Below are 18,194 nucleotides of genomic sequence, written 5' to 3' on the forward strand. Positions count from 1 at the left end.
CCGGTTGGATTGTGTTTAGTTTATGCTGAATATCCCATAATATCTCCAGAATGCTTCATATCTGACTGTCTGCTGGTCTGACGTCCTCCTGAGACATGATGGACTGCTTTTGTCTCTACTGTAGATGGCACTGTTAACCCTGACTTGAACCGGGTTTGGACCTCGGCGCTGATCGTTCTTTGGTCCAGTAGAACCATTCGCTGTCTGGTTCTCATTACTGTTCTGAGCCCTTGGGAAAAATTAATTAAAACGGGGAATGATAATAATAATGATGATAACAAAGATTATCTTTGTCATCACAGTTATACTAACAACAATAGAGGAGTTCTGAGGGCAACCAGGGGCTGAAGTAAGCTCCCCTCTCAGATTTTATCTTCTTACTGTAGGTACGCACTCGTTTTCTTCTTTTTAAATTTTTCAGCCATGTGGATCTTGGTGCTGACTGTGTTTAGGACAGGAAAGTGTGTTATTGTAGCAGAGCTTATGGGGGAGTCAAGAGGAGGGCAGTGTGCCGATTGCACGCCACGCAGCGCGATTCACAGAAGATGCCTGAACCCTCTGCAGCCCCTCCCCCACTTATTTCCTCTAGGCTGCTTGTGAATTCCCCAACATCGACGAGCATTTAGGGCTGAATATGACTGTGAGGTGAATCACCTCCCAAGTGGGATGTTTCATCCATCTAGTGATTAAATGACTCCAAACTTTGTCGTTTTACACAACTGATAGACAAACATCACTGATTTCTGAAACATAAAGCTTCCATCTGCCTTCCACCGGCTTGCTGTGTCCTATTGTGGAGGCCTGCAGAGGGGAAAGCTTATGGGTTTCCTTCAATAATTCAAAAGTCTTGCGGAGAGTCCCATCCACAGATTCTTCCACCTGAGCTGTGGATCACTGCAGCTCCTCCTTGATGCCTTCTGGCTGCTTCTCCCTTTTCATCCGGTCAGTCTGGGTGAGCGTCCGGGTCTTAGTTGGTTGATGACGGACAGCTTAAAGCTGGGATATCCACTGCAAAAACAAAATCTTACAAAGTGTTTTTGTCTTGTTTTAGTTCAAACATCTTTGTACACTAGAAATAAAACTTACAAGTATCTTTTCAGCAACAAATGTAGGCTTTTTTCAAGTCAGTAATTTCTTAATATTGATAAGTAAATACTAGTTCCACTGGAAGATTATTTTACCTATTAACTTAGTTAAATTGTTTTATATATACATAGATTGTCTCTACTGTAGATGACACTTATGATTTAAGTGATTTACTTATTTTTTACTTTCATAAGTAAATCACTTGAGTAAAGTATTATATTTATGTTTATATGTTTTATGTTTACTAGAAATTGCTTTGGGTTTATTTCAAACGTAATGGACACAAAGACAAAAAGTAAGAAAGGTGAGGAAGTGGATTATACAGAAAAGAGATAAGAGTAGTGGAAGAAACACAAGTCAACAGCCTATTTTAATAAAATTATTACTTTATTAATTCCATAGGAAAATGAAATGTTATGACTCATTATTTAAAGCCGTTCAAAGAGTTGAAGATGCTAAAGGCTTTGGGCAGGAAGAATCTCCTCTAGCAGTCTGTGTTACCGCAGCTCTGAAGAGGCCTCTGACCAAAAAAACTGTGTTGTTGTAAAGCAGTTAAATGAAGATGCTCATAATTTTCCATAATGCTGAAAAATCTATTTATAACTAAATTAAGTGTTTTATTTTGAAAGCTGAGGAAATTCTACTAAATTTTATTTGTATTTTGAGATTTTGCAACAAAATGAAACATCTAACTTTTTACAAAGGAACAAAAACATCTTAATTTTCTAGAATAAACCCAAAAGCCACATTTGGCCCTAGAACAACAGGTTATAGACTTCTAGTCTATTACTTGAGGTCCCAATGAAATAAAATGAATTTTAGGGGTAAATGTGACAGAATGAGAAGAAGTTTAGGAGGCATAAACACCTTTAAGGTACTCAAGCTACATTTTACCCCTTTTTCCAGTATTGCAAATGGTTTTTACAGGTCAGGCGTGTCTCTAAAAGTCAATAAATTGATGCAGGATTATTTAATTAGATTAGAAATGGCCTGAAGCAGCAGCCTGACTCACGTTATGCTCTCTGAACTGATGAACCCCTGTTGAATCACAAAGACCCAGCCCTGTCTCGTGACCGCCGCCCGAACCTTTTTCATGTTGACTGTAAAAGGGGTCTGAGTGACCTCATGTACTGCTGGGATATTACTTTACATCTTCATCAGGCCGCTTCCCCAGTGGCGGCCCGAGGCTGGTTCTAGACGGTCCGGCACGTCGCCGCGGCGCTTCCTGTGCACCGAGTCAAAGGTTGCTCATAGCGCTCTAATGGGAGACAGGTGTTGAGGGCGACCGAGACAAACTGGGAAATTACAGAAAGGACCAGGAATTTTTCCAGCATCTATCCTCTGGCTGTATAGGAGCAGAAGAACGAAATGACAAACATTTCTCTCTCATCAATAATTAATTTCATCAAATGGTAACGCAAGCTGGCAAATTTGTCTAAGATATGAATTCCTGATGACTGAACGGTAAATGTTCCTGGTCTCTTTATGTCTCCACAATCCAATTAGAGTTCAACGCCCAGAAAATCTGATGACTGTATACTCTGGACCGAGACTGAGTTAGCTTAGCCGCTCATTAGCTGTTTCATTGAGCCCTCTCGTAATATTGTCTTATCAAAGACAGCTTTGGTCTGAATTACTAATCAAACGCACACATCGGCTGTTTGATGACATTTTTACCTTTTCTTAAAGCATTTCCTCTCTGAGCAGAAATTCATTAATCTCAGAAGGAAAACGTGGGAGTTGTCTGCATTTCCATCTCATTCTTTCAAACTTATGAACATCCTCTGTTGTGTTTTTTCTATAAAGTTTCCCGTCTTGAGCCCTTTGTCATCTCCTAATTCTACATGTTTCTGCTTCTTCTCTCTAAAACACTGAGTCTGTGTGCTGGTGTCTGCTTGGTTAGAGGACATCTTTGTTTTGACTGGAACTGGAGCCCCATGTGGGAATAAAGTGGGTGGAACATAATGCATAAACTTGGACACCACTGTAAAAAATAATTTGTTGAAATACTAATTCAACAAATTAAGGTCAAAATTTGATTGGTCTAAGTTTTTCAAAAGTGGGTAAAATTTTACTTGGTAAACGTTTTTTAAATGTCTAAGTTCAACAACAATATTGGCTCTCTGGATAAATCCTTATTCATCAGTAGCACTGATTTTGTGATCAATCCACATCAAACTACGTTAGTGTTCAAAACTAATCTGAAAAATTTAACTCAATCTGAAGGATTAACTTTGGTCCTTCACTTTGAAAGATCTTGTTACAAATACAGTGGTTGTTGTGGTTGTTGGTGCAGCGCCACCACAGGCGAGGAGGGGAACAGGTTTTTCAAATGGTTGGGATTATTTGACACAATGCAGTGTGAAAGCAAACAGCAACAGCTGAAAATGTTTTAATTTTGTTCCCCAATTGAACGACGTCCACAGAACTATCAGGTGTGAAAATACCCTTACCTACAGAACAGCTAGATGTCCAGCCTGGTTGCTCACTCCTGTCTCTAAGCTGAGGCTGAGGGAGCATTTTGGCACGAACGGCTGATGTTTTGCTCCGACTGACATGCAGATGGTTCTGTTCTTGGTTTGTGGATATTCTGGTGAGCCCTACCTTTGGACTTGGACTGGGTGCTTTGATAAAAAGAGGATTTGTTTAAAAAAAGTTGTGTTGTGATCTACTGCTTCACAGGTTGAGCTTGAGTGTTTTGTTTTTTTGATCCGTGTTACATATCGTACCTCGGAGAGGAGCCATCATGACAGATTAGAATACAGATCTACTATCTACTGTCTGATCTTAATTTTTCACAAAAATGTGTGTTTCAGACCAAAAGTAGAACGGACTAAACTCAATGCAGTCGTCAATGGTGATCTTGTAGGTTTGGAGAAATATCTACTTATTTTAAAATAAGTAGATAATGGTTATGTTCTGTGTGTATAGTATAACGATGCATTTGTCTAAACTAAAAAGCTAGTGAGATGGAGAGGAAGAAAAATCAAGGTAGAGAAAGGTGAGAGAGAGTGAAGCTTTTCTCCACATATCTTCTGTCGGCTTCACAGTGCACCTTGGTCAAAGTTCAAGCTGGGAGGGGTAGAAAGAGAGGGGCAAGCTAATTTTTAGGCGTGGCCAGTTCCCCTTCCCCTATAAGTTTAACTGTTCCACAAGTGTGTTCTCCTCAGGGTTGATAACATTTACAGTAAAAGGTTAAAGAATGAAGGATTTCTACAGAAATGCTTCTTGTTTTCTGTACTCATGCCAGGAGGATTTATTTAACCGTTCAGTTTTTACAGTGCAGAAATTGGAGAAAAGGCTGATATGTACACAGCAATTACATCTCAGTGCCCCGTGCAGATTACATGACTGAAGCAGTCAGAAAGGCCATCGCCCAGGGGACGGAGGTTTGCCCATTAAAACATCATCAGACAATGCGGTTTATTTAAAGAGACATGGGACTCTCCACTGCTACTGTTTGACCTCCCAGCAGATGAAAGCTAAGATAATACTGTTGGAAAATGGAAAATGTAATGTTCTCCACAGGCCAACTCTAGTACAACTGGAACTTATCTGTTTATTTTCAAAATGGCTGCTGGGAAGATGACACATTTAGAAACTTACAGCCTTAGTGTCAGCCATAACCAAGATTAACCATTTCTACCACTGCTTAAGTTAAAATGAATAAAATAAAAACAGCTCAGCAACTAAACTAGGAAATTTAAGATCCACAAACACACGTGGCGTTTTCAGGCAGGGTCACTGCAGAGTCTGCTGTATGCACACACACGTCACTGGTTAAAGCTGCATATTTTTTCATGTTTGGGCTTACTGTACAGGTTCTGTATGCTTCAATTTGTCTGTCAGTTTACTGATGCAAAGTCAAAAGTATTTATATCTGTATTTTAAAACAAGTGAAATTGAATCTATTCAGAAGTAGAAACACTTTGATAAAACAGTCCACAGCTGGGATCCAGCATCCATCTTCTGTCAGACCTGATGCTCTGTTACTCTTTGCTCCTGCTGTTTTTATGCTGTTCAGTTTTCTGAAGTGCCAGACCAACATTAGCATGTTTAGATGAGTCTGGTTGCTCACAGGATCCTTTTTATTCCCAGTCTGGCTAAATAAAACTCATTTAGAGCCACAAACATTACTTGACCTTTTGAAATGTTTTTAAAATAAATATCTACAATAGGAAATTTGTAATTTTTAATAAACCCACAGTTTATTTATAATTTTTGGGTTCAAAATATATTTTTAAAAAATCATAAGACTTGTGCAAAAAGATGATTGATAAATTTCCTTCTTTGGAGTGTTTATTTGTGGAATAAACCCACATAGTTTCCAACTTAATAGCAAGAAAAATACACCTAAAACTTGTTACTGATATATTTATTATCACTCTGTGGAAACTATTCTATGAAAAAACAGGAAAACTGCTCAGACTTAGACTTGTTATAATGTTTATATTTAAAACATTAGTTTCAGGGCAGAAAAGTGGCTCTTTTCTCTTTAAGAGCCATGGTGCATGGTCCAGAGAACCACCTGTGGCTCCGGAGCCACAGGTTGAAGACCCCTAATCCATTTGATTCTGAAAGGAAAACTCAGATTTAAACATCAATTTAATGTTAAACTACAACAGTTTTAAAGATATAAAAAATAAAATGGGCAACGATTAGTCGGGCATCGGCCATTTCTGCACCGTGTGCCATGGGCGTAAGTTTGGGTAGGGACGGTAGGGACATGTCCCGACCAATATTCACGGGATATGAAAAAGTCCCGACCAATTTTTGCCATATTGGCTCAAAGAACGTGGATCTACGATCTTTGATTAGCAGCAACAGGCGGTGCGCGGAACGGAAGCTTCTTAGTTTGACATTTATTATGAGCCTCCGAGACCGTGTCGGAACGGTGCTGTCGGGGGGGGGAAGTCAGTTGAATCGTCGGACGTTCTTTGATTAGCTGCAAAAGGCAGCGGCTAGCTGGGCACACGCGTCTCCTTCTGAGTCTCCAGACCATGTCGCCACCAAAAAAGAAAAGGACAGACATTAGAAGTTATTTCGCTACGTCGGCTGTAAGTACAGTGAGTGGACCCATAAGTTAGATATCTATCACGCAACGCATTTGTTGTAAAGTCCGGTGTTTAGTAAGGTCAGCACTGAATGTGAGGTAGAATAGGTCTGTTAATTATGTAATATTATTTCTTTTTTATTTTATTATTGATTTCTTCTTATCTGCAATTGTGTTTGCTGTTTCCAGAGGATATTTCTTTTGATCTTACTTGTAACGTTTGCTGAATTTTGTAAAGGAAAAAGTAAAGTGTTCTTGAACTGATCTGCTGAGTATGACTGTATCTGGTTGTATACACAAGATGTATGATATGGTTATGGTTGGGGGGAGGGGGTTATTAAGCCAATGTGGTTTCCCCCCCCTTCTCAAAAATGTTCGGTGCTCTTGGGCATTTCACTGTGCTGCCGGGGGGGTGTCAAGGTCCCCACCAAGGTCCCCACCAAAACTTAGACCGAATCTACGCCCTTGCCGTGTGGACAATGAAAGTTCTTATCGGAGCTAAAGCTGTAGCACAAACTAGCATCAATAGTTAATGAGGGGCAGCTGCATCAATAAATCTTTGCTTCTAGTTTCAATAAATTTCAGATATTATAAGTCATTCACATAAAATTAGACATGAAGTTAAAGCGTGTCATCATTAGAGCCTTTTCTTATTATCTTATTTCAGTTTATCTCGACCCATCCTCCACATGAACCCCTCCCTGCGCGTCATTCAGGAGTGCGAGGCATCATGGTAATTTGTTAGCCGTTATCTGGTGATCTGCGCTGACCTCTGAATCACCCCCAGCCTGACGGCGTGGCTCTGAGCGCCGACACCGTCAGATCTGTTTGGTGGAACACACATGAACCAAATGTCTGTCTAATGTATTTGCTCACAATCATAAAAATGCAATTAACATACAGAAAGCCTAATTCATTCTGCTTGTTTGCTAGTCAATTGTAAGATTCTGTGATCACAAATTGATCTATTAGAAACAATAAAAATTAATGTAGTCATGCAAGAGAAAATGTAGTTTTTATCCAATAAGCAAACAGAACTGCAATGTAAGCACAATGTCACATTAATAGGTTTTTCTCAGCTTTGAGTCTTTTATTACATGCTGGAGGGTAAAGAAATGCAGTTCATTCCATTTCCCAGGCAGATTATCATTCAACTCACTGCGAACTCAGAGAGCAAATGCTCTATGCTGATGCATATTCATGTGTTTAACATACAGGCATGCATTCCTAATGATGAAGGGGAGAGTAGAATAGAATAAAGCTCATTAATGCGTCTCACCATGCCAGTCAGCCTTCGGAATGAAAACGCTGCCATACGGCTTCAAATTCAGCTCAGTTTATTCACCAGGGAGAAAAAACTGCAGACAGAAATAAAATGAGATTAATTCTCCAGAATTTGTTTTATGAATTTTATACCATTAGATCCTTCTCTCAGAAATTCACTTATATTTCACCTATAAATGTGATTTACATTTATTTTATTTCTGTAAATGATTAAAATTAATTTAAGTGTAGAATTTGCAGTTTTTCAAGAAAACAACATTTTAGTTAAGTGATATAAATCTGTATTTATTCTATGTATAAATGTATATAATTCACTTTAGAAAGACATGTTTTAGTTTGTATATATTTAATAACTGATGGTATAAAAAATCTGATTTTATATAAAGATTTGAAAACATTTCAGAGACATTGGGTGGAATAGAAAAGAAATCTCCTTTATTCCCCCATTCGGAAAATTCAGGGGCAACAACAAAGTGACAGGCAGTCAAAGTGTGTTAGACAGATAAAAGTAAATACACACACACACACGCACACACACACACACACAAAACTAAATTGAGAGTAGTATACTGTACATTAAGGATAAAATTATAATATAAAGTCAAAAATGGTGTGCTCGGATCCAAAGAATATGCAACTGGATCATTAATTGTTTACTGGTCCCTCATCAGAAGCTGTTGCAGATACATGTTTTTAATATTCAAGTTTAAATTCCAGTTATCAGAAATATTCATAACTGTAGTTGGAAAATGAGTTGGCTGATCAGAAGAGGTGAACTTCCTTTTTGCATCATAATCAGAACCAGAGCGATAGTGTTGAAACGCAGTGGTAGCTGGGTCTTCTTAGAACCTCTCCAAGTGTGACCTTCTCCTATCAGCGTGCCTTCGCTGTCACTTCTGCTTTTAAGCTTTAACATGAACCAGCTCCTGGTCTCAGGGGTTAGACAACCAGACGTCTTGTCCGGCCAGAGTGGCCAGACGTCATTAACGGCCGTGGTCCTTGTTTATAAATTATTAATGCCCCCCGCCCCTCCTTCGTCCACCCTGTCAGTTTGCAACAAGCTGATGCCTCAGCCGTTTGCGTGGCAGCGTGCTCCTCAAACAGATTGCAATTTATTCCTCTGCAGTTTGTCCGTCAGGGCTAACTCTGACAACATAATCCCGAGCTAATCCGCCGTGTTCAGTTTTTCATGTTGGCTCTCATGCAAAGTGCTCTGCCAAATCCCGCTACCTGTCAGCCTGGCCTGGCGGTGTGGAGCCCAGACGAGCTGCCAGCCCTGCTGCAGCGGCTCCCGTGAGGGCGGGGGATGGAGCATTGTGCCTGGGTAGACTTAACCCCTGCCTCCCTCCCTGTAATCCACTGTAAACAGCCAGAGCCTTAGAAGGGCTAACTGCACTAATCAAGCCCCAAGCTTGCCCAGTCACTATCATACACAGCGCTCTAAGAACTAGAGATTTGAGGAGCTGTACTGTGGTGTGTGTGCAGTGCATGGGGGTGCATGTGGTGCAGAGGGGCCCATCGATGGCTTCCAATCCACAAAGATGGACAGAAGTGCCAGCATGAGGGGGTTATGTCACCAAATGAAGGAGTTTGCTATTGATTGAAAACATAAAAATACTTTATTTATCCCACAGGGAAATCAGATGATGTTGTGGCGCAGGACAATGGTGATGCTGAGGGCAGGAAGTTGGTCTTGCAACAAATCTGAGGAGGCTTCTGACTGAAGACTGTTGCTTTATTTCAGTAGCCATTTTTTTAATGCACATTTTAAAATATTGCTCTATGGAAATGGCAAAAGTGAAGATAACTTCCTCAATTTTGCAAAAACAAAAAAACAAAAAAAACAAAAAAAAAACAAATGCTTGCTTGGGTGATTTTTGGTTTTTCCAAAAATGAGCTAGCAGGAAGATGGAAACACATTTGCAAAATAAGTTCTGGTATTGTGAACATTTTCATCTATTGGTGGGATCCAGACTTCCAACGCGGTGGGGAGGAGTGTCAGCCTGGAGTGGCCGGCCAGAGGCGCTCCACACGGGGGAATGGTGGAACGCTCTCCTCTGGAAAACTTTAAAACCTCCAGCTCAGAGGGGAGGACTCTCCATGCTGGTTTGTAACCTTTACGTCTTGCTTACTAGATCTAAAGAAATCAAGTTTTGCCTAGCCTGGAAACATGCCTAATTTGCATTTTGTGGTTTTTTTGTTGTTTTTTGCGACATTTTAAAAGTTAACTCAGAATTTGAATGACAATTAGATGGAAACAGCTGGTCTCTTGATATTCTAACAGCTTGACGTCTGGGCAGCAGAGCAGCTGTTCCACAGTAACATGTCCTGGATGACACAATCAGTTGTCAACGAGCACTGCTAATACACCTTCTTTGCTTTTTCCACTCCTTTTTAAATCTCATTTTTAAATTTTTAAAGTAAGAATAAATTCCTTCCAACTTCATAGCATGTAAAAACTCATAAAAAATAAATGAGCAAAAGGAACAAATCAGAAGGACCAGAGCTGCTCCAACATACTGATACCAGGAGAGGCGCCATTTTTGAACAATAAGTATATACTTTAATGATTTTACATTTCTTTATTTCCCATCAAATTATGTCACCTGGAAACATAAAGTGTCTCTCATACAAGGATGCTTGATCACAACTGAATGGGCAGAAGTAAAAAATAAGTAATTCTTCTGTTGGGATGAACATGTTTTCCTAAACTGCACCAAAGAAGTTTTTCCAGATCTCTTCTTTTCTTTCCATCTTTTTTCTCCCACAAACTTCATCCCAGTTTTCTCTGTTTCTGAACCCAAACCTTCACAGCATGAAAGGAGTCACAGGAAGCCTAACAAAGCAAAGTCCTCCAGTCAACTAAAAAGGAAAGTCAGATAACACAAGCACTGAAGCATTTATTTTCTTACATGTCTCTGGCCCGTTCTGTGATTATTTACTGACGGTCCTGCGGTAGGTGGGCGTCTCGGGTCACGGATCTCAGCAGGAAAAAACCGAAAGTCCACTTTGTCAATGTCTGTCAAACATTATCATCAGTTAATTAAACTAGTGAATTTTCTATTTAAAACATTTATTTGTTCTTCAATTGGAAAAAAAGAAGTTTTTTCTAGAATATTTCAAAAGCTGTTGTGTTTAAACTACATCATCAGCCTGAAAGCTTTTATTTCCACCATTTTCACCTCTAATACTGTTGATGGAAAATCTTTATTGTAGTTTTATCAATTATGTTTTTTCCCAGACAGAATCAAAACTATCACTAAATAATTATTCACTTTGCATTAGAGCTACGGACATTGACATTTCTGAATATCTCTAAGTCGTATGAGGATGAGTTGGATAACAGCCAGTGAGACTTCATGTTGCTGTGAGGTCGGAGTTGAATGACGGTTTGCATCCAGCATGAGGTCAAAGGTTTCAGGTGGAGCTTCCAGTCACAATGCAACTCCAGATTCAGATTCAAATCCCAACTGGTTATAAGTTTAGAAACATATTCAGCATCTCTGAATACTTACTATGTTTCAAACTTCCTGTTTTTGATAAATGTTAGAGGGTTTTACTTATGTGTTCAGTTGAAATTCCTGTTGGTACCAAACTTTTTCTTTCAACATGTTTGGATACAGTTTTTAAAATTGTTTAGTAGCATGGAATGATATTGGGAAAAATCCATTGAGCTAATGGAATAATTTTAGATGATATAATTTTTTAAATTATTCTAAATCTGATTTTAAAAATTTACGTTGAACCTCTGTCACTTTCACATTTTTAATTATGTTTTATATTTAATACAATCCAAACAGTTACCTCAAACAGCGAAAGCACGTCTGCATCTTCACTGTAAACTAATTTCATTCAGTTCCATTATAAAATGAATGTTTTTCTCTTAATATGTGAGACTCTTCTGAGAGTCTTAACTGATTACAGATGAATAAATTACATTTAAGTTAAAATGTCAGAATTGCTGTTCTCTCAAAGCCAGTAAAATTCCTGCATTTTTGTTTTACTACAGTGCGTACTGTATAGTGTTGAATCAAAGTGTCTCAAACATATCGGTAGATGCTAACAGCACCAAGCAGCCTACAGAAACTGACTGTCTTCCACTCCTGTTGCTATTTGCACTTTTCCAGCTTCCAGGACTGTGGGAAAGCTCGGCACAAATATGTTTCCCTCTTAAACTCCAGATAAAAGTGGCCTTTCAGGGCGGAGCTCTGGAGAGAGCTGAGATGGCTGTGAGGTGGTTGGTGGAGCTGCGGGGAAAATGCGAACATGACATGTCGCTGATAAGAGTCCTCCAACAGGTTAACACCACAGCTTGTAACTGGGATTGCCCCGAGAAGCCCTCTTAGGAAGGCCTGGCATCTGCAGCGATAGCAAAAACCCAGAGGCTCCAACAACTGTCGCAAGCAACAGGTCCGGATGAAAGTTTTTACAAACATCACACCTCTGAAGATTATGAGGGATAGAAAGACTAGATGTTGCATAAGTGCTTAACAAGGCTGAGAATGAACATATTTATCGGTAGTAATATTTAGCTAATCTTAATTTAAGAAAAACATTGTGAAACCATCAGGCATACTTTTCTTTAAAATTCTTGAAATAAAAAAAATCAAAAAAGTAGTTTTGCTTTGTATTTTAAATGTTAATGTTTTTCCAAAGACAGAAAAATATAAATATTTAAGCTACAGTAAAAGTGACAGAAAAAGGTTAAATCTTTAAAATCAGCCAAAAATTGAAATGTTCAGTCTACTCCATTCAAAAGTATTCAGTTCAGTGTTTACGGTAATAATACACAAAAAATGTTGTACTTACACTTCCTGATCCAATAGTTCATTATTTTAGATATATCTTATATTTTATAATTAGGTATTTCAAAATAGTAAATTTTCTTCTTCCTCTTTATAGACCCGAGATGTGATCTCACTCAAACATGCTAATCATGTATGAATTCAGCATAATTTCAGTTCTCTAAAGGATTTCTTCAGAGAATATCAGGATCATGGAAACACAGGAACCCAGCAGCAGGTCAGGGAGAAGTTCTGGAGAAGTTTATAGCAGGTTAGGTCCTGAACATGCAGCACCATCGCAATATGAACAATAATATGAAAATCCTGGCATTCTGTTGCAGTTTGGTGTTTTACTTTACCTTGTAACTGTCAGAGTTCCTGTAAAAGGCTTCCGGTCTTCTGGAAACATAAAATTTAAAAGGGAGAGGAGTCACATCCACCCCCGATGTTCCACATCTCATATGTTGTCCTTCATACGTCACAGGGTAAATGTCAGAGGAAGCAAAAGGACAAGAAAAAAGCAATAAAAAGTGAGTGATGGCCATTGATATTTCAGCCTGATGAAATTCTGTCAGGAGACTTTGCTTGGCTTTACATAAACAGGGCAATAAATAGATCGATCACACACAGTGAAGCAGGTTCATGTCACACTAAGTGATGCGACGCTGAACACAGGCGCGTCTCATTACTCACAGGGGCTTCCCAGAGGGAACCTGTGTCTCTGACTGTGTGTGTGCGTGCGTGTGTGAAGAAGATGGAGGAAAGAGCAGCTTCCATGTGTAGAAACACACCAAAGGTCCAATAGGCCTCATGTCTGAAAGATTTACCTCAGTGGGACTGAAGACACTTGGTGTAATAAAGTCCTCCAACTGGCACACGTAAGGAAATCAAGGTCATAAAATTAACAGGGTCTTACACATATATTTAGTGATTAAAACTAAATATATAAAACCCTTGACAAGTTGCCTGACATCCAGAGGGCTTGATGTCAACCACACAGGCTCGCTCTAGTTTAAAAATCCCCCATTTAGCTAGATCATATGTGACCAGAAGAGCTGGTGTCCCTGCCAGCTCATTCAAATGATCCACCCACCTCATTTTAGTCGGGTACGTTGACCCAGGGAAAGAACTAAAACATCTGAGGTACCGGCTCTAGACGACTGACTTTGGAAAGTCCAGATGACCATTTTAGCATTTTGTGGCTTTTCCAACCTTCAGTTTTTGTCTACATTTTGTCATCATGTTAAAAGTCTGGCTCTCTCTCGCTCCCAGTGTTGCTTTTTTCCATATCACATATAGTGCCTTCTCTGATCAGAAAATTGTTGGATTTCTCACTTTCTGACTGGCCAATCATCAATAAGAGCCAATCAAGGTGAAAATGGGCTGGTTCCAGCCGCCAGATAAATTATTGGTGCATTTCTAGCTCAATGCTTCCTGTTCTTCATCCCTGTTTTCTGTAATAAACATTTGCTTACGTGTTTTTAATTCCTACACTAGGACGTAATCAGATCCAGAAACTCTGCAGCACTTGAATAACTTCACATTAAACCCACTATTAATTTCCAAATACATATGTTATTGAATTAATTATTGACTCTCTGTCAACAAGGCTTAATCTGGCTGAAGGGGGGATAGGCTTCCTCTCTTACGGCACACCATGTTCCAGCGGAGGCTTGTGACCCCCTCGGATCTTGTTGGACCTCCAAGTGCTGGGGATTTCCCACTTGCTGCCGTCCAGCTCTGTAACAACGAGTCCCGCTGCTTTAGATAGCTATTTGATTTACAGCAAAGTGTTGAGAGGTTTGTGTTGCTGGCAGGATTCTGCCGTAAGCCATCGATGGAAGTGGTCAGAGGTGTGTAAGATAGAGTTTACACTTCTGAGAAGGGCTCTGGGGCGTAAAAGGTTGTGCACCCAGGTGACATTTTCAGCCTGGTCTCATTTGCTTGTCTCATTTTAATGGCAGCAGCAATCCAAGCATCCAAGTAGGCATTAACAGTTCATCAATTGTGCCCCCGTCCCCCTCATAAATCAATATCTCCAGTGACCAAAGAGGTGTTGCATAGTTGTCTTGCAGAAGATCCTTATTAATGTAGACATGAACACGATTAACTCGGTGCTCTCAGAGACAGGGCTAAGGACGTTTAATTTTGGGTGTAGTTTGATACAGCCCCTATCCCGCTGTGCTCTTCTGGTGTTGCATTCTTTTTTTCCATTCCCTCACTATCCAAACATTTGACATGTAGCTAGTTGCTTCAAATAGGCAGGCAGTGTTCAAAATGAACAGCTTAATGGGGAGTTTCAGAAAAGTAAAAACTGAAAGTGAGCATAGGGCCCAATTTGTGGGCATTCATATCCACTTTTAGACCCCTGGTGATTTCTCACTAACAGCTGCTGTAAAACACAAATTCACGACATAATCCCCCCAAAGCCCAGTGGTCAAGCCAAGGCATTCTGGGCTCTTATAAATGAAATACCACCTGCACCAGCAATTTCAATCCTGCAATGGAGTAAAGTTATATTTAGGTAAGAACATGAAGGACCTTGATCCCTTAACAAAATAAAAGCTTGACAGCTAATCTCCTCAACAGAAGTCAATATTGTTGAAGTCTGATGATGTACAACAGGGACACTATGGGGCTATGGCTAAGACAAGCAGCTGTCAGATGTATTTTTCAAAGTCTAGACAGTAGGCAATATCAATAGGATCAGACTTTTTCCCTGCAGTGATGTGACTTTGACAGATTTCTAATAGTTCTGCCAAGCTGCTTGTCTTTCAGCTTTGAGGAACGCTGCAAATCCAGATTTTACCCAGAATGTGTCCATATATTGTTGTTATTGTAGTTTCTAAAACTCCTGTGAGAGTTATGGTGCAGATGTTGACCCTTTTATTGATGAAATGTCGCATCAAATTGTCCAGTGTGTAATGCAACTGTGGCAGGCGAAGCATTTAACACCAGCCCGGCCTTGGGAATGCAATTGACTCATATGAAATGTCCCTCTATGGAATATTATAATGCACTTCCAGGGATTGACCACAGCTGTTATATATGAAGTGCCTTAATAAAGTATTCAAACCCTTTAAATTTTGTACATTTTTCAGGTTGTTTGTTTAATTTACCAAAACAAAGTAAACTACATTTGTGAAGTAAAATAATACATGGTAAAAACGATGAATGCAGCTTGTTTTGGCTGCGTTGGAAATGGCAACCATTGAAATGTCAAGTACAATAGTATTTAGCTTCTCAAGCTACATTGTCTTTTGACTGTTTTAGTTATGTTCTGTGAAAAAATCCTCAAATAGGTGGGTTTTCTACAAATAATTTAGAGTTATGTTCCACAGAAACTTCCTTAAAACCAGAATCAGCACACACTTTTCAGATTTTTAATTTTAAAACATTGTTGAAAACTGAATTATCACAATTCTGCTCCACTCTTTTTCTAGCACTAGTGTCGATTGATTGATTGACTGGTGTCCTTTATTCATCAGCAGCCTGACAGGAAGTAGGGCAGAGAGACTGGAAGACATGCAGCACATGACCCAAAGGTGGGAGTCGAACCCAGGGCAGCTGCGTTGAGGGGCAAACCTCATCTGGGTGAACCTTCTCCAACACTGAGCCACATGCCATCCCTCTTCTATACTTTCTGTTGCTGTGACACATAAAACTCAGTAAAGTTTGTTTCTGATGAAAACGTTGAAACTGTGCTATGATCCTCGAAGACACACTGCACCTTCTCAGTTCTATTCCAGAGATTACGGTCAAGTACCACCAACCCACTTTGCACTTCATCTTCTCCTGCCTGCGTGCAGCTTTCTGCCTACATGTTGAATGCATGCATGTGTGAGAATAAGAGTGTCTGTGCGTACCACCTCCTCCTCCTACATGAAGAGGAAAACTCCTAGCACTCACTCCCTTGGGCTCTGCATTTCCTCAGAAGTGACCTCCAGACCAGATTCCTCTGTACTTTAAACAAGACTCCCATTACGGCCCTCAAGGATACAGTAACAGGTTTCCATCGTTTGCCCTGGGAAGCTGCGAGGTAGATGTGTGTTTGAACATGCCTCTCTGCAGCAGTCTGTGGAGAGACGAGCAAAAGTAAGTCTGCGTGCCCCTGTGTATAAATCACTTGACCTAGTCGAGACTAACTGTTGACCGTGGATTTATGCCAGTGTGAGGAGCTGCTGACGACAACGTATTCACCAAACGATACACAGACTGTGCTGTCATCCAGCAAATATGCTCTCTGAATGGAACTTCAACAGAAGCCAGTGGGCGACGTTCGGGGAAAAAAACGGACGGTGCCAAGCCCAGAGTGGATCCATCAGCTGTGGACTCCCCCCACCCACCCATCGCCACGGCGCAGTGGAAACAGAGCGATGCTTGAATTAGATCAGCCTTCATCCACACAGTGGGTGACGCGGACAGGCAGACGGATGCCCACTGCGAATCAAGCCTAAGAGTAACTGTAGAAAAAAAAAGGAAATTCAATTCTTTGTGTTATTAAATGTGAGAATGATGAATGTGTTAACACATGGAGCAACAAAACGATGCCTGTGAGGAGCCAGCAGGAAACCCATGGGCCCTAAACGGTTCCCCCGGCTGAAAATCTGCAAATTATGTTGTGTTGTTTCTCTGATAATGCATAGAATAATAACTTTTGAACTCCTTGGCATTCATCAAGAGAAATGAAAGCAGGTTTTAGGGGGTCAAATTAAAGCCATATGCTGCTAAAACTTGATACACTGTATGCGTTCCAACTGGTTCAAGGAGACAAATCCATGATTCTGCCAGACTATCACAAAGCATAACTTCTTCCAGACAAACTGGAGCTATCGGAGTGGGGGAGGACCTTTCCCCGTGATGAAGTGTCCTATCACTACGTTGTCTCTTAAAATCGAGGGGCTCAATTCCACTTATAGGTGGCTGCAAGACGCAGGAAGGACATCTTATCTGTACAGTTTGAGCTTCACTGTGTGTGTCGGTGATGTGTGTATTTTTAACATTATCACCCGTCTGTATCCGCTGGTCCAAGTTAAATAATGAAAGTTTTTAAATGGTTTGTTATGAACACATCAGTCTTGTGTGAAGGTACTGTGAGAAAACCTTGGTGGTGTTTCAGTGAGTGAGTTTGAGTTTCAGCTAGGTTCAGTGGTTTTCATGTTTTGATAGATCATTTAGCCCTTATGGACACTTCTACCTGAATCTGTTCTACAACATGCATGGAAACCTAAATTCAATCAGGTAGAATAGCCACTGTCTGGCTTTAAGACCCTGACAGATGTGGTTCGGAAAGCATTTAATCATTTTGCTGTAAACCCTATTCTGAACATCATACGTGGTATAAACAAGTCAACCAGAATATTGGTTCTGGTTGACCAACACCAACCAGTACAAGTTTTTTTTATTCCTCTTTGGTACATGGAGGTACCAAGGAGACCGTAGAGGTTGGATTCTGTGGTAGTGTTAAGATGGTTTCCATGGGTTTCCATTAATGCATATTACGGTATAATTATAGTTGAGCTATAAATTATACCGAATATAAAATTGTCAATTTTATAGGGGGTCTGGAGTAATAGGATTTTAACTATTATCAGGCCAACATAGTTTATCAGTTTATCATTGCTAACTGATCAGATTGATTTTCATACCTCTCTTCACCAACTGTGAAATTAGTTTTTTAAAAACATGTTTCTGTTTGAATATTTGTTTGGTAAAATTTTGATTAAAATCCAAACTCTAAAACCCAACAGTGCTTTTATTCCCAGTGTAAATCTGATAATGGAACAAAAACACCCAATGGGACATTACTTTAAATAACTGACAACTTTCATCAGTCTAATAAATCAACCAATGATCTTGTTTACTAATAAACAAAATCATTTGTTGTGTTTGTGACTGAACCAGGGTTGAATAAATCTCATGAAGTAGTTACTGGTGGACTGTGGTCACCTTCAAACACTCTTTAGATGTTAGTTCCTCCCTCCACT

The 18,194-nt window shown here is 39.9% G+C and overlaps 1 long non-coding RNA gene across 1 annotated transcript in view; it reads left to right on the forward strand.

The window, feature by feature from the left end:
• Window positions 1-17,949, forward strand: part of LOC106924985 (uncharacterized) — a 31,044-nt gene extending 13,095 nt beyond the window's left edge. Inside the window, exon 3 of the long non-coding RNA XR_001419756.2 lies at window positions 15,696-17,949. This is a non-coding gene — a long non-coding RNA (uncharacterized LOC106924985). The remainder of the gene's footprint in view (window positions 1-15,695) is intronic.
• Window positions 17,950-18,194: the final 245 nt, after the last annotated feature.

Source organism: Poecilia mexicana, unplaced genomic scaffold (assembly GCF_051168715.1).
Source record: "Poecilia mexicana isolate PSO_F unplaced genomic scaffold, ASM5116871v1 scaffold_10, whole genome shotgun sequence".
Taxonomy (NCBI): domain Eukaryota; kingdom Metazoa; phylum Chordata; class Actinopteri; order Cyprinodontiformes; family Poeciliidae; genus Poecilia; species Poecilia mexicana.